Source organism: Narcine bancroftii, chromosome 1, assembly GCF_036971445.1.
Source record: "Narcine bancroftii isolate sNarBan1 chromosome 1, sNarBan1.hap1, whole genome shotgun sequence".
NCBI classification, from domain to species: domain Eukaryota; kingdom Metazoa; phylum Chordata; class Chondrichthyes; order Torpediniformes; family Narcinidae; genus Narcine; species Narcine bancroftii.
This window is the reverse complement of record NC_091469.1, coordinates 289,914,200-289,937,577: the sequence shown is the minus strand read 5'-3', so window position 1 is coordinate 289,937,577 and position 23,378 is coordinate 289,914,200. Positions and strand designations below refer to the sequence as shown.

At 38.8% G+C, this 23,378-nt stretch overlaps 1 protein-coding gene and 1 long non-coding RNA gene across 7 annotated transcripts in view; one reads left to right on the top strand and one right to left on the bottom strand.

Annotated features, from left to right (window-relative positions):
* far1 (fatty acyl CoA reductase 1) overlaps positions 1-23,378 on the top strand; it is a 112,390-nt gene that overhangs the window by 22,849 nt on the left and 66,163 nt on the right. Inside the window, exon 2 of one of the 5 annotated variants that reach the window (XM_069903141.1) lies at positions 22,352-22,421. The exons of the other annotated variants lie outside the window; for them this stretch is intronic. The gene's annotated coding sequence lies outside the window, so the exon portion shown is untranslated. The remainder of the gene's footprint in view (positions 1-22,351; positions 22,422-23,378) is intronic. 5 annotated transcript variants of the gene reach the window in all.
* LOC138745831 (uncharacterized) overlaps positions 691-23,378 on the bottom strand; it is a 54,709-nt gene continuing 32,021 nt past the window's right edge. Inside the window, exon 4 of one of the 2 annotated variants that reach the window (XR_011346537.1) lies at positions 691-1,366. This is a non-coding gene — a long non-coding RNA (uncharacterized lncRNA). Of the gene's footprint in view, positions 1,367-10,119; positions 10,334-23,378 lie in introns of those variants that run through there. The other variant, XR_011346539.1, reaches the window with a different exon arrangement.

Below are 23,378 nucleotides of genomic sequence, written 5' to 3'. Positions count from 1 at the left end.
GTGGAGAGCTCGCCATAGAACACGATAAAGTTGTGTGAAACAGCAGTTGGCATCGCCCAGGATGAAGAGCTGGTCGATACCGCTCACTGTTGGGGTGACTCTCTTAAAGTGTCTTCTTATCCCTGTTTAGTAAGTGTTTCTCCAGTCAGAGGCTTTATCTGTAAACTTGGGGGTGGGGGGGGTGGGGTAAGGGGATGTTAATTATCAATAATGTCATTGTTTGTCTTTGGAGTCGCTCTGTGGAGGATGAGGAACCTTCAGATGTTGCAACAGTTAAATGTTTTCAAAGAATGTGACTGAAAATAAAGTAAAATGCTTTAAAGTTTATACATTTATGCAAGTGAAGTTCAGTGTAGTATTTTTGTCTTTTAAACTGTTTATTCTTAAACAGGTATATTTGTTAGACATTATAAGAGCAAGTCTCAAAAAACTAGAAAATACAATTATCCAGCATCTACAAATAGGTGCCAGATACCAGGGCTTTTACTGTACTTGTGTAATGTAGTTGGTCATAAGGTAGGAGTGAGCCAGATGGTGAAATATGAGTGAACATAGAACATAACAGTATGGGAACAGGCCCTTTGGCGTATGTATCTGTGTGCCGAATGTGATTCCAAAATTAAACTAAGACTATGTTGCTCATGCATGATACATATTTCCACTCTCACTCCCCCACCACTTCCCCCCCCAACCACTATTCTCTGCGTATTACTAAACATTTCTATCGAATCTGATTTCCTCCACTATCCTGGAAGCCCTTTTAGGTACACATTTCTCTCTGTGCATAAAATAAATAAAATTGTTCCACGCAATTGTTCCACGCATCTCTAAACTAACCCCTCCTCACCTTAAATGCATGTCCTTGAGTATTTCATATTATTGCCCTGTAAGGTTCTAACCCAGTCATTCTCAATGGGAGGGCCACAGCACATTTAAGACGTGGTATTTTCTTTTCACCTCACATAAATATTTTTATGTAGGTGGTAGGAGAGATTTACGGAAGAAGCCAAGTAAACTAGACTGCTTCACAGGGAAGGGAGCCCATATAAACTGATAGAGTCCTGGGCAGGGGTGGGGGATGGGGAAGGTGGAAGGGCAGAACATAGCCAGAAAAAGGTTGAGAATGGCTGGTCTACCCTACTTGTGCCCTTCAAATTTATAAACTTATCAAGTTGCCCCTCAGTCTCCCCTCCAGTGAAGACCCAAGTTAACTTGTACCCTCTAATCCAGCTAACATCCTGCTAAACTTCTGTACCCTTTCCAAAGCCTGCTCGTTGTTCTGTGTGTGAAGCTGATCAGGGAAACAAGAAGTCTGCAGATTCTGGAGTCCAGTGCTTTAGCCATATGTTCTGGAGAAACTCAGCATCTATGGAAAGTATAAAAATATATTTTAGATTAAGTATTGGTTTAGGAAAGAAAAGAATGACATGGACAGGCAGGGGCTTTTTGCATAACCTTGGAAAGTCAACACTTCCACTGATCAGCACTCCCTTAGTCCTATCCTTTAGAATAAGTGCTGAGTCTATAGTTGGCCCCTTGACGAACATTTGAGGCAAATTAGTATGAAGGCACACATACTGAAAATGCCTTTGTTCACATCACTGGCAGTTAGAGGTATTTATATTTTAAAACAAATAATATACATCACAGTAATAGTCCCTTTTAGCTCTTGAGCTGTGCTGCCCAATTGACCTAGAACCCCCTGGTACGTTTTGAATGGTGAAAGTAAACTGGAGTCCCTGGGGAAAAACACACGCAGACAAAGAAAAAACATACAAACTCCTTACAGACAGTGCTGGATTCGAATGCAGGTCCCGACCACTGGTGGTGTAACAGCGTTGCACTAACCGCTACACCAACCGTGTTGCCTAGGTTTGTTCTTTTGTTGGTTTTTATCATTATTTTTAGATGGCTAAAATCAAACTGTAAACAAATTTTCTTTGGAAGGTTAAGGTTGGTTTAGTTTTGTTCATTCCATCTTGTATACTAATTTTTTCAGCAGTAAGCAATGCAAATTCAGCCACAAAATTGGGCAATAGTAATTGTCTTTGATTTGCCTCTGGATTTGAAATTTAACCTAGATTAAAACTATAGGACTCTAAGCAAATGTTAGTAGCCTTTCTAAAGTTTGGTCACGCAAGATCTTTTAAATACAAGACGTGCAGTACTGCACACAGATCCAGTTAGCTAAATTGTGGGTGATCTGTCGCTGGTTCCATCTTTCCTCTTTGTTTACCTTTTGTTCAATCAAACCATTTTTACCTTTCAATTTCCTGCAAGACTTGTTTCGGGGGTGGGGTGGGAGGAGGGGAGGGAGTGCTGTGTTCAAACAAATGGAAATTGGCATCATTCTTGACAAGCAAATTCTAATTTTAAAGTGAAACCCCAGTGCTTTGGCTTTGCCTACCAGATGTAGTTTTTATCCTATCAAATCCTTTTAGTGGTCATAAACATTTTAATTGGATCACCTTGCAATCTTCTATGTTCAGGGCTAATCTTGGATTGTCTGGAGCTATGTGGTGAATCACTTGTTGTTCAGCTATTGGCAGTATTCTGAAATGCTGAGAACTTGGAGCAGATCTATTAATTTTCATTTGCACTTGAAATTTTATCTGCCACCTCTATACCTTACACTTTTAAATCTGATTGTCACTTGCAGACCTTGTTGGAAGTCTGAGAGGATCAGAACTTCAGTGCAAGGATTTTATGTTAATATTTGCAGGGCCTGTCATTTACCAATGGTCTTATTTGTGAGAAAATTTGAAGCTTTATACCACATGCACACATTCTAATCTGAGCAACACCTACCTCACCTGTTTTCTGTTTGTGTCATTATACTTTACAAATTTGTTTTGTAAAATTTTGACTCTCTCCCTCCTTCCTTCATAGTCCCTTCAAGGAGATATAGAACTGTACCACCTGGGTCAGGGCCAAACACTGTCCAGATTATACTAAGTCTCTGCTGTGTGCATACGATCCCTATTGTTTCATTCCCTTTATAATTTTATACACCTCGATCATGTCCTCTCTTAACCTTCTCTGTTCCAAAAATACAGAAAAGGCACTTTTATCTTAACTCTGTCTCCTGCTGGTCATCCAATCTTCTATCCATGCAAGTATCTTTCCTATGGACTCTTATCTTGCTGAGCAGCCTCATGTGTGGCACCTTGACAAAGGCCTTTTTAAAATCCAGGTAAACCACATCCACTGACTCTCCTTTATTTGTCCTTCCTGTTATTTCCTCAAAGAATTCCAACAGGTTTGTGACGCTGACTTTGACCTATTTAACCATATGCCTCAAAGTACACTGAAACTTCATCCTTAATAATAGATTCTAACATCTTGCAACCACCAAGGTCAGGCTAACTAGCCTAGAACTTCCTGTCTTTTGCCTCTTTTCCTTTGTTAAGAATCAACTGATTCCTGAAAGATCACCTAGCAATGCCCTCTGCTGCCTTTTCTGGGTTATTATGAAAAGATCTTCCCTGACCCTGTCAGTAGCACATTCTCAGCCATTTACTCCCCGAAGACTCTCGAGTCAAAGCCTCCAAATCTCCATTCCTCCACACTATCTATTCGAGACACTCATATTTCCAAAACATTATTTATTTATTTGAATATATAAATTCTTGTCCTATATGTGTGTTAGGTCTGGTTGGGTGTCTGCATGTTTTGCAGCGAGGACTGTAGAACGTTGTTTCATTGGGTTGTACTTGTGCAGTCATATGGCTTGACTCCTCCATTGGCTTTCCTAATGTCATGAAAGGTACAAGCAGAAATATGAGTTGAGTCATTGCCTTGGGGGGATGCATGTTGGTGCACTCAGAGCGCTATCACTCAACTAATTTCATTATAATAGGTGGGGCAAAAATCAAGAGTGCATGACTAATGGCTCTGTTCAAATTGCTGGAATGGCTGAGTTTCTTCCTTTGCCATTTGACTCTGGTTTTACAAATGTTCTTATTCCTCTTTGACTCAGCTCATCCATGAATAATGTAGCATCATTATTGAGTAAACAGTCTTCATTTTCTAAATAATTCTTGAGGAAAGAAGGTTTGTTTTGATATTGGTATAACATTACCTGAGACAAGACTGTAAAAGGTTAAAACCTTGAGTTTTTTGATTTTTGCTAATTTTGTGGCTATCCCTTTAAGAATAAATTGTTTGTAGTGTTACCATAGTTACTATGATGTTGTATGTTGTAATATGCAGGCGAATGGAGAGTTTGTATTTCAGTCTTTGAAGAACCATGGAGGAGGCGTAAACTCTTGAAATACTTTTTGAATTTGTTGTCTTAATCATCTTATTTCATCTTATTTTCATTTTATATCTTTTATATTTGTTATTATTATACGGAATGCTTCATTTACTCAAGTTATGAAAATCTTGATGAGAAGTTAGGCAAAATGATTATATCAACTAATTAAAGGCTACATAAAGCTGGAACTATGAAGTTTGGTTTATTGGATTCATAAGATTGTAATTCAGAATATCGAAGCTTGTGTTTCTTAGCAGATGACATATTTTGGAATTGGAAATTACTAGAACTTGTAAAGTGTCATCTACATTATTTATTCAAAGAAAAGTAAAATTGTAAACTTTGGAAGAAAGGCTGAATGAACTCAATTTTTTCATAATTTAAGATGTAAAGAAAGTCTGGGAAGATTCTAGAAGCCTTTGTTAGAATATGTGGGTCTGAATTGTGCAATTTAAAATTCAAACTAAGAATATCTGATTGCAGACACCTGTAACCTTGGGAATGAGATAAGATCGAATCAAAGCCATTGCTACCAGCCAGGTTGGCAGGAAGCCCAGGAATGTTTTGAAAACAGAGATAAGAAAGCCAATTTGTGTGAAGCACAGAGACAGAACTAGCAACCAGAGAAATCCTCTTAAAGGGACCATGTAAGATACAAATTTGGTTACAGTTCTCAGGAAACAGAAGAAGCAGCAAGAAGAAAGGCTGCAGTGTGAAGAATCCAAGATGGAGAAGTCTCATCGGGCTAAAGACCCAGAGCAAATAGTTCCTCTCACAGAGCTGTCTGGTCGTGAGTTGAGCCAGCAAGGTGGACTGACAACGCTTGGTAGGAGATTGGAGTCAGCCACCATGGAAGAAGCGGCTTCAATTACCCAGCAAGAAGAGGACCATGATAAGGCCCTGCAGACCTCATTCGCTGACTTAGAGGTTAGTGGAACTGGACCAGATGAATGTACGTTGCAAATCCCCACTGGTGCTGTACTGAGCGAAATGCAGAAGGTAGAGACTCAATCAGAGGTATCTGAATGTTCAGGTGTGAATCCTGATGATAGTATTTCCAGGGTTATGAGCGTAGGAAGATCTTTAAAGTCTTCAAAGGCATCTAGAGCAAGTACAGCTTCATGTTCTTCAAGCATATCGGCTATGCCTGCTAAGGCGCAACAGACTTGGCTGCTGTATCTGCACCACGTGAGTGGATAGCGAAAAGACACGTCTTAGAAGATCAAGAAGCTGAAATGTGGAATCATCAATTAAGGCAAGAAGAACAAAAAAGATTTTTGAATAGTGAAAAGGAAAAACTAGAGGAACAATAGCTAGAGTAAAAGTGTTAGCTCAGGCTTCCGCAAAATCTGCCACTCAAAGTGAAGTACCCAATCCAGTAGGTCATTGGGTACTGCAGCCACAAGAGACAAGCAAGGAGCCATGAGTTGCGCTTGAATGTCATTGACCAACCCTTTGAAAGAGCTAGGAACATTCAATCTTTTCTGAGCGCACAATTTATAAATCTTCCCGAAAGAAAAGCATTTCAACCAGGTTCAACCATGCGAGTTGATCATACTCAACAATTGATGTCTCTTCTTGTTGCTGAAGAACCAGTGACAAGTCACTGATCTCTACCAGTGCCATCACTTACCTACCAAGGTCCAACACCTATGGCACCAGTTCAAGTTTCGTATGCTCCATTCACCACAAGACAACCAGTCGCAAGCCATGGTAGACAAGACAATATTTGATCACTCGCAGCAAAACAAAATGAAATTTCTGCTATGTTAGCACAGCAACGGGGTTCATATGGTTAACCTAAGAAGGAAATTCCAGTTTTTAATGGAGATCAATTACAATATCTGACAGTCATGAAATCCTTTGAACATGACATTGAAGGCAATACTAAAAATGCAAAACATTGTCTTTATTACCTAGAACAGTATACTGGAGGACAGGTGAAGGAACTAGTCAAAAGTTGCTAATATATGGATCAGATCAAGGTTTTAAAATGGCAAAAAAATTATTACATCATCATTCTGGCGATGAATATAAAATCACAAGGGCCCACATAGACAAGATTCTTTCTTGGTCAGCTATAAAATCAGAGAACGCGAAGGCTTTACAAGCATATATATTCTTTCTGAGAGGATGTTGTAACGCAATGGGAAGTAGTGTACATTTGCAAGAGTTGAATTTGCTTGCTAATTTATCAATTATTATAAATAAATTACCTTACTAACTGAAGGATTTGTGGAGAACCAAAGTTTTAGAGCTTAAAATGATTCCTGGAAGGGATGCCACTTTTGAGGATATGGTACAATTCTTGCATTGGCATGTGTATGTAAACACCATACCAGTATTTGGAAACATTAAGGATGCTTCAATAGTTCCTAAAGATGTTTTTTTTCTTCTTTGGCTTGGCTTCGCGGACGAAGATTTATGGAGGGGGTAAAAAGTCCACGTCTGCTGCAGGCTCGTTTGTGGCTGACCAGTCCGATGCGGGACAGGCAGACACGATTGCAGCGGTTGCAAGGGAAAATTGGTTGGTTGGGGTTGGGTGTTGGGTTTTTCCTCCTTTGCCTTTTGTCAGTGAGGTGGGCTCTGCGGTCTTCAAGAAGTCTAAATCATCATTTCAATAGAAACCAAATGAAGTGCCTTTGTTACTGCTGTGCCAGATTCAAGCACAAGAAAGAACAAGGAAACAATGGAAAAGGAAGATCAGACTGTTCAGGAAAGCTGTTTGTATTGCAAAGATGAACATGCTTTAGAAAAATGTTCACGATTGGAGAAAAAGTCGTATGATGAGAAATTAACCTTTTTTAAAGAAGAATGGAATATGTTTTGTTGCTTATGTAAAGGACAAATCAGCAAAACTTGTAACAAGTGACTCAGTTGTGATATATGCAGTTTAAAGCATCCCATGTTACTGCATACTCAATGAAGTAAAGTTGAGAAGGATGTCAAACGATTTTAATCCAAGACTAAAGGCACAGTCAAAGAGAATGCCTAGCTTCGGTTCAGACTAATAGTCTTAGTGGGTCCGGTGACAAAGCTCTCTCAATAGTTCCTGTACAGGTTAAAGCTAAAAAAGGAAGCTTCATATTGAAGACATGCATTTCTTGATCCAGGAAGTGCCGGATCATTTTGTATTGTTGAATTAATGAATAATCTTCATGGTAAAAGATCACAGATCTCATTGAAGACAATGAATGATGATAATCTTCAGACAGTATTGTGTGAGATTGAAGCTATTTTAAATAGTCGTCCAATAAAGAAAATTTCTATCAATTCAAATGACACCAAGGCACTTACACCAAATTATCTCTTACTTTTTAAATCTAAACCTTCAATACCTCCAGGTCAGTTTCAGAAAGAAGCTATCTATGTAAGATGCAGATGGAGACAAGTGCAATTTATTCCAGATTTATTTTGGAAAGGATGGGTTAGAGAATATCTTTCATTATTGCAAGAAAGACAAAAATGGTCTGAAGCTAAATGCAATTTTGTATGTGGAGACGTTGTAATTATAATGGACAATTCTGCGCCAAGAAATTGTTGGTTACTGGGAAGAATTGTGGATACAGTTCCAGACAAGAAAGATTTCGTATGGCAAGTGCAATTAAAACAAAGACTGTTTACTTAAATCGATCTATTACTAAAATCTGTCTTTCATAAAAAGCAGAAAGTTTTGATTTCTAATTTTACACTTACCATATTTACTGTTGTATTTGTAATTGTAATTATTATGTATTAGTCATTAATGTCTTTTATAATAAAGGTTAAAACCTTGTGTTTTTCAATTTTTGTTAATTTTGTGAATATCCCTTTAAGGATAAATGGTTTGTAGTGTTACCATATGACATCATATGTTGTAGTTTTACCATATTTCCATATGTTGTAGTTTTACTATATGACATCATATGTTGTAATATCCAGGTGAACGAAGAGTTTGTTTGTATTTCAGTCTTCGAAGCTCTTGAAATATTTTTCTTTGAATTCATTGTCTTAATAATCTTATTTTGCATATTTCTTTTATATTTGTTTAAAGTTGATTATCGATATTATACAGAATGCTTTACTTACTCAAGTTATGAAAATCGAATTAAAGGCTACATAAAGCTGCAACAATGAAGTTTGGTTTATTGAAGTCATAAGATTGTAATTTGGAATATCGAAGCTTATGTTTCTTAGAAGATTACTTGCTTTGGAATTGGAAGTTACTAGAACTTGGAAAGTGCCATCTACAAAGACTGGAGATGGCTGGAATTTAGAGTAAAACAACAATCTGCTGGAAGAACATGGGTGATAGTTGGAGGAAAAGGCCAGACAGATGTTTGAGTCTGCTTCACCTTCAATATCATCATGTCATATCGTACACCTTTTAGTACTTTCATCCTGCTTTCTCTCCACACACTTAATCCCTTCATCCGTAAGGGCAACATCCAACTACTTTTTAAATGCAGAACAGAAAATGACAGGACAAAGTGACACAAAGCTGGGTGACAGTGCAAGTTCTGAAGCTGCAGGTTTACTTGGACAGATTAGGAGAGTGGGAAAATGTACGCCAGATGCTGTTTAATGTCGATAAATGTAAGTGTATCCACTTGGGCAATTATAGAAAGGCAAATTGTTATCTGAATGGTGACAAATTAGGAAAAGGGAGGTGAAATGAACCTCGAGAGGCATGGTGCAGTCAATCACTGAAAGTTAGAATGCAGGTTCAGCAGGGGGTGAAGAAAGCAAATCGAGGTTTTTCATTCAGAAGCATAGATGTCTTGCTGCAGTTGTATAGGCCCTTGGTGAGGTCACACTGTGAATATTGTGTACAGTTTTGGTCTCCTAATCTGAGGAGGGGCATTCTCACTATTGAGGGAGTGCAGTGAAGGTTCATCAGTCTGATCCAGGGATGGCAGGACTGACAGATGAAGAAAGATTGGAAAGACCAGGTTTAAACTCATTGGATTTAGAAGAATGAGAAGAGATCTCACAGATGTATACAATTCTGTCAGGATTAAACAGGGTGGGTGCAGGAAGAATGTTCCTGATTTGGGGGAAAGTCAGAACAAGGGGACACGGTCTAAGGAGAAGGGGGGAAGCCAATCAGGACTGAGATGAGGAGAAACCTCTTCACTCTGGGAGTTATGAACTTGTGGAGAGAGATGTTGAGGCCAGTTCATTGGATAAATTCAAAAAGGAGCTGATGTGGCTTTTGTGGCTAAAGAGATCAAGGGGTATGGGGAAAAAGCAAAGAATAGGGTATTGAACTAATTTGATCACTCTTAATTGTATTATATGGTGGACCACATTCAAAGGGCTGAAAGGGCTTCACCTATTTTCTATGATACTGAGAAATGGCTCATCTACACTCTGTAATGGAGCAGACAAAACGTTTGCTCTTGCCTGGAATGCTTTGAACTTAGCCAGAAACTCTTTTTTTTGGAGGTGGGTGGGGGGGGGGGGGGGGGGGGTTATCTGTCGCTCAGATGATTTTTGATTGGGAAGGAGGATGGATAGTAAATAATTATGAGTGTTCAACAAATGTGCTGGGAGGAGATTGGGTTTTGCAAGTCGCCAACATTTTGTGGTAGTTTTTGTGCTGTCCCGTTTAACTAAAAGAGAGATGAACACTTTTGTGCATTGCATTAAGGTTCTGACTTGCAAAATCACACAACCCACACGATTGGTTTGGCTCTGCCTTCAAATCTGAGACATTTGTTTTGCAGAGAATGAAAGGACCCAATAACTGCCATTGCATTATTTAAATAAAAAGTCCTCCCATCTACCTTTCAGGCGGCTTTTAATTGGCTTTGCAAATTTATTCACTATTATGTAGTCACTTGCCATGCAACGCTGCAGCTTTGAAGCTTGACTGGATTTGTCTATATTTCTTCTCTTCATAGCTTCTCCCTGAAGACCCTTATCTGTTAAGATAGCCATTCCTAGAGTTTGTCATGAAAATGTACCCTCAACCAATCCAATGCGGGTATCTTCTTCTGCACGGTTCCCTTTGATTACATTGGTACAGTTTTCTATTGATGCTCAATCTCTGACAGCCCAGAAGCTGACAAAACTGGCTGGAAATTCTTTGATCTTTAGGAATTGAGGTTAATCACACAACAGTGAATTCAATTGATTTTACATTAAATCAATTCTTTTTAAGATGTTGCAGGTTTTTTGTTCTTATCTATCTATTTATCGAACTAAATGTCAGAGGTTCCCTAATGAATGACTAAACCAAAGAAAGGTAAAGAAGAAAAGCTGCAGATGCTGAAAAGCAGGAGCAACACACAAAGTGCTGGAGGAACTCAGCAGGTCAGGCAGCATCTGTGAAAGGCATTATTCATGGCATCTGGTTGGAGATGCAAGATGTTGATCCGCCAATTTATACGTAGCCTCAGAATGGTAGTACAGTCGGTCATGGACAGACAAAAATGGCAGAACTGCCAGAGCTGCTGTAATGGCAGTGCTACCGCTGGTGCAGAGCCAGCACAGCACACCCCACGGGGTCCTTCTGCCCAGTCTGACTGCTGTCGGCTCTGTACAGGCTTTAAGCCGGCAGTGGTTTATTTTTAGATCCTGCAACCACAGGGTCTCGGCCCAAGATAGCGGCATCTATGTTCAGCAACAGTCTCGAGAGGTTGCAGGCTTCAGGGAAGCAGAGGACAGCGCAGGGCATCAGAAAATGGGGAGACTATTCCTATTTGAGAAGGAGAACCAGAGGAGACCACCCTATGGGATGGTGATCATGACAGTGGACAAGGGAGGGGGCTTAAGAGATGGGCTGTTGGTGACTCAAAATGAGGAACCCACACAGGCTGTGGGCTGATGGTGACTACAGTCAACAGATTTGCATCAGGCTGCGGACTACTCGAGACTGGCTGAAAGAGTACCAGGTATCAGAACAGAGATACGAGAGGGTGCTGAGGGTTTCCTGATAGTGTCAGAGGTTCTGATCTGGAACTCAGGTGGCTGATGGTTTGGATTGAAGGCTGTGTGGCTGTGGAGGTTGCAGGAGGACTGGAGGCGAATCCACGGTCACTCAATGACTCTGTGGGGACTCCTTGTTTCTCTTTCTCTGACTGTAAGGGGCACTAGGCAATTTGGCGAATCTTTCATTTTTTTTTTACACAGCCTGCACTCCAGGAAATGATTCCCATTTTCTCAGAATGCTTGCTGAGTAAAAAGCTTGGAATGGGAATGAGGGCGCTATTCCCATTCCGACATTTTACCTCCTAAACCTCTTGTCAATTTCATGGAACACCTGCAGTCAAAAGTGAACCGCAGGCATTTGGTGAACAGCAGGCTAATGACTAGCACGGCGCCACATTGCAAGTCCCGCCTTTTTACTTATCGCACTTACAGTCTGCTGTCTAAACTCGTGTAAAGAAATGGAGATTTGGTGTTTTGATCACTTGTGTGTGAACGACCAATGTTGAGATTTCAGACATTCTTCAGACTGGTAAAATCACGCAAAGTCTATCTAAAAAACATTTGTCTGCCTTACGGTAGACTAAAGGAAATTTTGTCGGATTACATTTTGCTTTATTACATGACAATAAAAAGAATCTTGAATTCTTCAAATACTGTATAAGACATGTATATACATAATTTTTCTGTATTGAGTTATGTCGGTATACATGTTTGTAGAGTTTTTCTCCATGGACCGGAGAATGCTGTTTCATTGGGTTGAACTCCTACAATCGAATGATAAATGAACTAGAACAAATCTCACGTGATGCTGTTTTGTAAACTGGAAAATTTAATCTTGTGATTGCGAGGAAAATTTGATGTTTTATGCCAGCTGTTGTATTCCCCATGCTACAGTGATTTGTGCTTTGGAACCTGGGAATTGTATTAAAGGTCACAAATTTGGGTTACTATTGGCTGCATTTGCAACAGGGAACTTGTTCATGTCAAGCATGTTGGCATTCTGGACTTGACCTACATATCTGCATTTGGCTCATGTCCCTCTAAACCAGCCATTCTCAACCTTTTTTGGCTGTGCCCCCCCCCCATAGGACTTTCCTCAAGGTTTATGACCCCTCTTCTCTGTGAAGCAGTAGTTTAGTTGGTTTCTTCCATGGTTCTCTCCTCCCGAGTACATAAAAAGCATTTAGAATTTCAGGCTGTGAGCCCTTTAAATGTGCTGTGGTCCCTGTTGAGAATGGCTGGAAGCTTTCCTATTCATATATTCATTTAAATGCCTTTTGAACAGAATTGTATCCAACTCCTCTGGCAGCTGGTTCCAGACATGGTCTTTCTTCTGAGTGAGAAAAAAGTTGCCCTTCTGGTCTCTCCTAAATCTCTCTCATCCTGCCTTCTAGTTTCACAATCTACTCTTGGGGAGTGGGAGACTGTGAGCATTTACTTTATCCACGACCCTCATGATGTTTGCATACCTCTGCAAACTCACCCCTTCAGCCTCCCACACTCCAGGGCCGAGTGATCCCAAGGTTCTGGCTGGGATGATGGCAGTTGTGCTGAGGTAATTCTTGTCAATCACACCAGAAGCAAGTGAATGAGGTTTACCTATTGTGTAGCTGTCGTCACTTTGTGTGACGTGGCTGCCCAATCATTTGCAGCGTTTTCACGGAGTGAATCCTAAAGTACGATGCAGGCTCTGTGTTCTGTATTCATTTGTGAGATTTTGACACAGTCATGAATATTTTAGGTAAGAAAAGCTGGTGAAACCATATTAGCAGATGAATAATAGAGCATGGAGGTAGACTTCAAATTTTCAAGTAAAGAACAGTGATCTAGTGCTGTTTTATTTGCAATTCTTTTGATTTTAGTCCTGTCTTGTCTCCCCTAAAAAGTAGTTTACAGTAGTGACAATGTCTACTGATTATTGTGAATAAGCCCAACCTTGAGTTTGGCTTAATTGCTGTTCCCAAACAGAATTAGCTTGGTTTTGAACATTCTGGCACATGTTTGAGCTTGAGGCTGAATTTAAAACCCAGCTAGAAATGATCGACATTTATGATGCCATCTGCTTTCTGCTGTCAATCTGGGCCAAAGGCAAATGTTTATGAAACCTCAGTGCATCAAATGTGGCTTATTGACACTGGGAGTGGATAACTTTCTGCATGCAGTATAGCGACCATCTCCACTAAGATATTAGATCAGGTTGTGGATTCCTTCAATTCAATTTGAAAATTGTACAGTAAGCAGATGAATGCTGACATTTGACATACTGGCATGGATTATTATACGGCACAATATCACGAAATTTTATAAAACATGCAAGTGCAGAATAAAAGTGATTCTGCTTTCTTTTGCTATTATAAACTGAGCTCACGGCAGTAGACCAGATTTCTCTCCATCAAGGACATCTACATGGGGTGGTGTCTTAAAAAAGCAGCCTCTATCCTCAAAAGACCCCGACCACTTCACTCTGCTACCATCAGGGAAAAGGTACAAAAGCCTAATGATGAGGCCTCAGCGGCACAAGGACAGCTTCCTCCCTACTGCCATCAGATTCCTGAATGATCAGTGAACTGCCTTCGTGCACTGTTATTATTTTTATTTTTATAGTAATGTTGTAGGATGTTTATGATGCTGCCTCAAAACACCGAATTTTATGACAATAGATTCTGATTCTCACCCCGGGAAGAAGGTTCAAGCTACCCCATCTTTGCCTCATAATTTGCTATACATGTAACCTGTCAGCTTCCAACGCTCCAGGGAAATCAACTGAACTTTGTCCAACCTCTCTCTCCTTGTAGCTAATGCCCTTTAATCCAGACAACACCTTGCTGAACCTCTTCTGCACCCTCTCCAAAGCCTTCACATCCTTTTGTTAAATCAGCAACTGGAACGGCACTGGCACCCCAAATGGGCTGAAACAAAGTTTTGCCCGTCGTAAGATTACAAGGTAAAGGAACAGAAGTAGGCTGTTCAGCCCACTGAATCTGCTCCGCAACTTCTCCCTGATCTAAACCATTCTCATATCTAGTTCCAATTTCCAGTCTTTTCCCCATATCCCTTGATACCCTGATTAATTAGATACCTATCGATCTCCCTCTTAAACTCCCCCAGTGATCAGGCCTCCACAGCTGAATGTGGCAAAGAATTTCACAAATCAATGACCTTCAGGCTAAAGAAATTTCTCCTCATCTCTGTTTTAAATGGATACCTTCTAATTCTAAGACTATGCACTCTTGTCCTGGATTCACCCACCAAGGGAAACATCTTACTCACATCAACTCTGTCCAATCCTTTCAACATTTGAAATTTTTCTGAGATTCCCTCTCATTCTTCTATACTCCCTTGAATACAGTCTAAGAGCCTCTAATAGTTCCTCCATATGTTAGCCCTTGCATTCCAGGAAACATCCTATTAAATCTTTTCCATACTCTCTCCAATATCATACATCCCTTCTAAGGGGTCCAAAACTGCACACTATACTCCATACAAGGACTCACTCGTGCTCCATCAACACCTCTTTACTCTTATACACTAATAGCATTTGCTTTCTTCACTGCCGATCCAACCTGGTGGTTAACCTTTACGTTATCCTGCAGAAGGACTCTTCCCCACCCCCAAGTCCCTTTGCACTTCTGAATTTTGAATTTTCTCCCCATCCAAATAATAATCTGTCTGATTATTTCCTATTCCAAAATGTACAACCGTACATTTCTCAACATTGTATCTCATCTTTTTTTTTTTGCCAAGCGTCTTTTGCAATCTTTTGGGCTTTTTTTCCAGTACTTCCTACTCCACCACCTATCTTGGTGTCATTTGCAAACTTGGCCACAAAACTATTCAATCCATAATCTAAATTATCAATATACGCTGTGAAAAGAAGCGGTCCCAACCCCAACCCCTGTGGAACACCACTAACTACCAGCAACCAACACAATATTCTGGTCCCATTCTCAGTGCAGTGCACACCTTACCAACAACTCCTCCAGCAATGTCCACAGTTTGCGACCTGGTAGAGAGCAGCATTTGTAGTCAGGATCAAGGAGCTGAGAGTGTGCTGCAGCACATTATAGGCTTTTAAAGTGTAGTAAGCTGGGGAGTTCAGCCCAGGTAATCAGTAAGTAATTTAAAGGGGCCAATGGTCATCAGTGAGTGATTTAAAGGGGCCAGTGGTCAGGTGTGCACTAATGGGTGGGTAGTCCATCTTGATTGGCAGGTGATGCAACTGGTGGCTACATTCCAGACAGAGAGGCTATGTGACCCTCCAAAATTCAAGCTACACTACCCTATGCACTGGCATAGCCAGTTTCAGGGAGCTATGAATTTGTACCCCAAGATCCCTCTGTATTTTGATGTTGCAAAGAAGATCCTTCCATTTTGTTGATAGATGTTGCTGGTCTGGTCAACTTTTTTTTTCAATGGGCCACTGGTTTTCTGTTGAGTGCATCCCTGGGATAGTTTGCATTATGATATTCGATATGGTGAGGTTCTTATTGGCTTTACGCACATGACTCAGGTTTTGGGAATCTGACCCAGTTTCCCTCTTGTCTCAGGCTCCAGGCTTTTTGTTGGTCATCCATTCCACTATCTCTCAGAACAAATTAACTTGTTCATATGGGACTTATCTGAGCTTTGAATTTCTCTACCATCATTGTGTGAGTGAAAGACACTCAACAGAAGCCAGAGAAATGTGAGGTCTGTGTTGGGATGGGGAACAGAAGAAAAATATTAACCTTATTTTACCCTGTACCACCTTTCTTGATGCAAGTGAAGCATTTAAGAATATGGTAAAAGAGGAACCTGCCAGCTGCCACCCTTTATCCTCATCCAAATTTATTTTCTAGATAGTTCTAAGCCTTTTGATAATTTGCAGTTCATTTAAAAAATGTAGACGGGTATATCCAGTTACTTGAAATTATTCTGGAAACTTTGGTATCTAGGCCTTTGATAAAACCATATGCAGTGGTTGATCTTAGACCAGACTCCATCTACCTGGAATTTCCTTTGATTCTTGCAGATATGTATGTTAAAATTAATTAAATCTAATTTAAAATTAATAATTAAACCTGGCATCAGTTTCTGTTTGTGGGAAGAGGCCTGTCTTGATTTTGGTTCACAATAACCTTCCTTTTTGTGTATCTTGTGTCTCATGGTCTTGAGCAGCTGACTAGTAGAAGAGTAGTTTCTCTGACTCAAAGTTAAAATTTATTATTTGAGTCCATGCCTGACATCACAGAACCCTGAGATTCTTTTTTCTGTAGGCCAGGCAGAGTAACTGTAAATTGCTCCAAGTGACATTTTGAAATCATTAACCTTGAGTTCCTGGCATAATACATTTTTTGGCAACTGCTAGCGCTATCATAATAAATTTTATTTGGGCTTTGTCTAATTTTAGTCCTAATTTTTTGTTTTTTATATTATTTAACAGAAACTTTTTTGGATCTTTTGGTATATTATTTTTTGTGATTTTGTTTAATATTAGGTTTATATCTTCCCAGAACATTTTTACTTTTGAGCCTGTCCAAATTGCACGTAATGTTCCAATTTCTTTTTTGCAATGAAAACATCTATCCGAAGCTGTTGGGTACCACTCTTTTAATTTCTGAGGAGTAATATAGAATCTGTGTAGCGGTTATATTGAATCATACATCATCTACTATTTATCGTGTTCCTCATAGTTCCTGTACATAACTTCTCCCATGTTTCGTTCTTTATCTCTGTGTTTAAATCTTTTTCTCAACTTTGTTTCGCTTTATAGTTTAATTCATCTTCCTCTTTATATTGTAATTTGATGTACATGTTTGTAATAATTATTTTAATTCTCATTATGTCTGTGATTAAATATTCATAGTTGCTACTTTCTGGTAATCTCAAGCTATTTCCCAATATATCTTTTAGGTAAGTTTTCAATTGGCAATATGTAAATATTGTACTTTGTGTTATTCCATATTTATCTTTTAATTGCTCAAATGTTAATAAATTATTTCCCAAAAATCAATCTTCTATTTTCTTGATTCCTTTTCTATCTTATTCCTTGAAAAATAAATTGTCTGTTGTAATTGTCTGTGTTTTGTGTTCATATTATGTTTGGTATTTAATAATTTATCTTTTTTTCTTCCAGATGTATTTTTTTCCATAATTTAAGTATGTGATGTTATATTGCACCAATTTTTCATCCCATTTATAAAGTATGTGTTCCGGGATATTTTCTCCCAATTTGTCTAATTCTATCTTAGTCCAGTCCGGTTTTTCTCCTCTGATAAAATTGAGCCGCCCAGTAGTAATTTTTGAAGTTTGGTAGCTGTAACCCTCCTTGTTTCTAACTCGATGTTAATTTTTCTAGTGCTATTCTTAATTTCTTACCTTTCCATAAAAATTTCTTTACTATTTTCTTCAGTTTTGCAAAAAATTTCTCTGTCAAGGGGATTGGTAACGTTTGGAATAGATATTGCGCTCATGGGAACACATTCATCTTAATACAGTATACTCTTCCTATTAAAGTTAATGGTAGTTCTTTCCAATTCTCTAGATCTTTCTGTATTTTTTCTAATTAATGGTTCATAATTTAATTTGTATAAATGTTTTAGGTTGTTATCTATTTTGATACCAAGGTAACGTATCGCCTGCGATTGCCATTTGAAAAGGGTATTTTAAAAAAATTCTGAATAATTAATTTTGTTCATTGGCATCTCTTCACTTTTATTGGTGTTAATCTTGTACCCTGATATATCTCTCCATATTCTTTCAGTTTCATGTGTAGTTTTTTTATTGACTTATCTGGTTCTATTAAATATACTATGATGTAATCTGCAAATAGGCTGATTTTATATTCTTTCTCTTTTATTTTTATTCCTTTTATCATAGTTTCCTTCCTTATCATCTGGGCTAGTGGTTCAATAACCAAAGTGAATAGTGAAGGGGATAATGGGCATCCATGTCTTGTTGACTTGCTCAATTTAAAGTGATGTGATAACATAGCCATTTATTACTACCTTTGCTAACGGTCCATTATATAATGCTCTAATGTAGTTAATACACTTTTCTGGTAGTTTAAATTTCTGTAACACTTAAAACAAATAGTTCCACTCTACCCTATTGAAGGCTTGCTCTGCAAAAAAATGCATTATGATAACCTGAAAATTGGAAGTAAAATACAACAGTGGTATACAGAAATAAACAAGTGCATTCCATTAGAAAAAATTACATACAATCTGAAAGACAAATGTACATTATTTGAAAAATTTGGGAACCATACATAAAATACGTCAGAGAATGCCGACCACAAACCTCCATCTCATGAAACAACATAATTATGAGCACAATAAGATTTAAATATGTGAAAGTAGATGATACAATTTAAAAAAAAAAGTTTGTTTATTTGTTTTAAGTGTTTTATCATTTATTGATTTTTAAAATTTTTTTCATTTTTCACACTATGAACCATACTGACCAAAATACACACAAACATTTCCCTCTTGAATATACACAGTGTCATTTTCTCCCCTTTCCCCCCCCTCCCTTCCCTCTCTCCTTCGCCCCCCCCCACCCACTCAACGTTCAACATATATGATGCATTAAACAATGTCATCACACAATGAAAATAAACAAGAAAATTGTGTCATCTACTTCTACATACTGGGTCAGTTCATTTTGTCTTCTCCTTCAGTCATTTTAGGAGGTGGAGGTCCGCGGTAGGACTTCTCTGTTGTGTTCCATGTACGGTTCCCAAATTTGTTCGAATACTGTGATGATATTTCTTAAATTATATGTTATTTTTTCCAATGGAATACATTTATTCATTTCTATGTACCATTGCTGTATTCTCAGGCTCTCTTCTGATTTCCAGGTTGACATTATACATTTTTTTGCTACAGCTAAGGCTATCATAATAAATCTTTTTTGTGCTTCATCCAAATTGAGGCCTAGTTCTTATATTACTTAGAAGAAAGATCTCTGGATTTTTTGGTATATTGCTTTTTGTGATTTTATTTAATACCTGATTTAGATCTTCCCCAAACTTTTCCACTTTCTCACATGCCCAAATTGCCTGTATTGTTGTTCCCGTTTCTTTCTTACAGCAAAAACATCTCACTGATACTGTTGGGTCCCATTTATTTAACTTTTGGGGTGTGGTGTATAGCCTGTGTAACCAATTATATTGTATCATGCGTAACCTTGTGTTTATTGTATTTCTCATAGTTCCGGAGCATAGCTTTTTCCCATGTTTCATTCTTTATCTTTATGTTTAGATCTTGTTCCCATTTTTGTTTGGGTTTACAGCTTGTTTCCTCATTCTCTTTCTCTTGCAGTTTGATGTACATATTTGTTATAAATCTTTTAATTATCATTGTGTCTGTAATCACATATTCAAAATTGCTTCCTTCTGGTAACCTCAGCCTGCTTCCCAATTTGTCCTTCAAGTAGGTTTTCAGTTGGTGGTATGCAAACATTGTACCGTGAGTTATACCATATTTGCACTTCATTTATTCAAAAGATAATAATTTATTTCCCGAAAAACAATTTCTATTCTTTTGATCCCTTTTCTCTCCATTCTCTAAAGGAAAGGTTATCTATTGTGAAGGGGATTAGTTGATTTTGCCTCAATATTAATTTTGGTAGTTGATAATTTGTTTTTTCCTTTCTACGTGAATCTTCTTCCAAATGTTGAGCAGATGGTGCAGTACTGGTGAATTCCCATGTTGCACCAGCTTTTCATCCCACTTATATAGTATATGTTCAGGTACCTTCTCCCCTATTTTATCTAGCTCTAATCTGGTCCAGTCTGGTTTTTCCCTTGTTTGATAAAAATCTGATAGGTATCTTAATTGTGCTGCTCTATAATAATTCTTAAAGTTTGGTAGCTGTAAGCCCCCTTGTTTGTACCATTCTGTTAATTTATCTAGCATTATCCTCGGTTTCCCCCCTTTCCATAAGAATTTCCTTATTATTTTCTTTAGCTCCTTGAAGAATTTCTCTGTTAGGTGAATTGGTAACGATTGGAATAGGTATTGTATCCTTGGGAAGATATTCATTTTAATGCAATTTACCCTTCCTATCAGTGTTAGTGGTAAATCTTTCCAATGTTCTAAGTCGTCTTGTAGTTTCTTCATTAATGGCTGATAATTTAGTTTGTATAGATGGCCTAGATTATTATCTAGTTGTATTCCTAGCTATCGGATTGCTTGTGTTTGCCATCTAAATGGTGATTCTTTCTTAAACTTTGTGAAATCCGCATTATTCATTGGCATCACTTCACTTTTATTTGCGTTGATCTTGTACCCCGATACTTCTCCATATTCTTTCAATTTCTTATGTAATTCTTTTATTGATATTTCTGGTTCTGTTAAGTATACTATGACGGCATCTGCAAATAGACTGATTTTATATTTCTGCTCTTTTATTTTTATCCCTCTTATTTTATTTTCTGTTCTTATAAGTTTCGCCAGTGGTTCTATAGCTAACGCGAACAGTGAGGGAGGTAGTGGACATCCCTGCCTAGTTAACCTGCTTAATTTAAATTGGTTTGATATATATCCATTTACTTTGCCAATGGTCCTTTATATAATGCTTTAATCCAATTAATATATTTCTCTGGTAGGTTGAACAGTACTTTGAATAAATAATTCCATTCTACTCTGTCAAAGGTTTTCTCTGCGTCTAAGGCAACCGCCACTGTCGGCGTGTTGTTTCCTTGTACTGCATGGATTAAGTTAATGAACTTACAGGTATTGTCCGTTGTTTGTCTTTTCTTAATAAATCCAGTTTGATCTAGTTTTACTATTTTTGGTACACAGTCGGCCAATCTATTTGCTAATAGTTTAGCTATTATCTTATAATCTGTGTTAAGGAGAGATATTGGTCTATATGATGCTGGTGTTAGTGGATCTTTCCCCATCTTTGGTATTACTGTAATTATTGATGTTTTGCATGAATCTGGCATGTTTTGTGTTTCTTCATTCTGGTTCATTTATTGATTTTTGATGAGGGTGGGGAAAGGGAGAGAGGAAGTGGGGGAAAAGAAAAAAATGTCACTATGTATATATTGTTGATCATTTGTGGATATTGTTATTGATATGACATGGTGCAAAAAAATTTTAAAAATAAAACGAAACCTTGAGTTCCTGGCAATACATGAATGATGGCACAAGAGACTGTAGATGTGGAATCTGGAGCCAACAAACTGTTGATTGGCCACCTCTCCCTACGGATGCTGCCTGGCCTGCTGTGTTCCGCTATTATTTTTTGCAATGCTGTAAATAAATGACGGATAGTGTCTATTCATTTAAAATCATTTGCCGCATCTCGAAAATCCGATGACAGCAACATGGAGCTTTTGCTGATCTATGACTGAATAGCATTTAATTCACTTACAAACTGTAAAGCTTGCAGAGCCACATGATGGACAACAGGCATTGCCTATTGATTCAGCAGCAGTTTGCCAGATCAGCAGATCAGGGTGATTACATTTGGCTCAAGGCATATGCTTGACAGATTTTACTAGTGTTAGTGCAGTGTCCTGCTCTCCAAATGCAGAAAAATGCATCAAGGGACAAAAATCAAACTGCAGGAGGAATTCAGCAGGTCTGTCAGCATTTATGGAGGGAAAGAAACAGTCAGTGTTTTGGGTCAAGACCTGCATCAGGGGTGAGTGCAGAGGGAAAGTAACTAGTGTCATGTGGGGAGTGGGGAGGTAGGAGTTGGCGGGTGCATTGAACAATCTTGGAGATTAAAACTGAATGTTGAAACCACTTCTCCTACCTCTCCCCTGCCCCTCATTTCTTCATAATGGTCTTCACAAGACCACAAGAAATAAGAGCAGAAGTAGGCCAATCGGCCCATCAGGTCTGCTCTGCCATTTAATCATGAGCTGATCCTTAGCACTCAGCCCCACTCCTCGGCCTTCTCCCCATAACCCTTGATGCCCTGACTAATCAAATACCTATGAATTTCTGTCTTAAATACACCCAATCACCTTGCTTCCACTGCCACCTGTGGCAACAAGTTTCACACACTCACGACCCTCTGGATAAAGAAATTTCTCTGCATTTCTGTTTTAAATTGACACCCTTCTACCCTGAAATTGTGGCCTATTGTCCTAGACTCCCCTCTTCCTCTTCCCTTTACATTTGCAGCCCTGATCCAGGGTCTTGCCTCAATATATCAACTATCTCCTTCCCTCCGCAGATGCTGCCTGACCTCCTGAGTTCTTCCAGAATAGAGAAACAAAAGCTGCAGATGCTTCAATCTTGAGCAAGTGAGTAGCTGGAGAAATCTGGCAGGTTAGGCAGCATCCATGGAAAGAAATGGATAGTCAACGTTTTGGGTCAGGGCCATTTTAAGAGACCCTCCAGTTTTTTTTAAATCTTCCAGCATCTGCAGTCTCTTGAGTCTCCATGTGTAAAAAATAAATCTAATTTATTTTGTTTAATACATGAAAGTGCTGGAGAAACTCAACAGGTCACACAACTTTCTTTATGGCAAAGTTTTTTAGGCCTGGGATAAGATGTGAGAAGAAAACAGGTGCCTGGGTAAAATGGGAGGGGAGGGGAGGGGCAAGGGGAAGAACATGGGTCCACAGGCGAGAGGGCATAGGTGGACCTGGGTGGGAGGGCAGAAGAGAAACAAACTGAGAAGTGATATTAGGAGGGGATAGCTCTCAATGGAAAGGGAAGGGGTGGAGAGCTGGAGGAAAAGAGAGAGAGAGGGGTGGGGCCTAACCGAAACCATCTAGTTGGAGAGTGCCCAGATGGAATATTAAACTACAATCACAGTGCCTGCAGAGTTTCTTGTTCAACTGAAATATTTTATTGTGACATTTACTGAAATGAGGTAAAAAGCTTCATTGTTCATGCTGCCAAGGCAATCCTTCTCGCTGCAGGTAGTGCAATATCCATAAATAAATGGGAGTAGTGTTACAGTTCTCAAATGGGGCAGAGTGTGGAGAAAAGTAATTATAAAAGACAGTGCAAAGGCATCGTCTTTTGCCAGTGTGAGGTCCATTCAAGAGTCTGATAACAGTAAGTAAGAAACTGTCCTTGAATCTGGAGGTTCATGTTTTTAAGCTCACACATCTTCTGTCTGATGGAAGGGAGGTGGTGGCGAAACGAGAATGTGACTGAAGTGACCCTTTCATATGTTGTTAGCTTTCCTGAGACCGTAGGAGATTTAGATAGAGGCATGATTGATGCGTGATGGGCTGAGCTGCATTTAC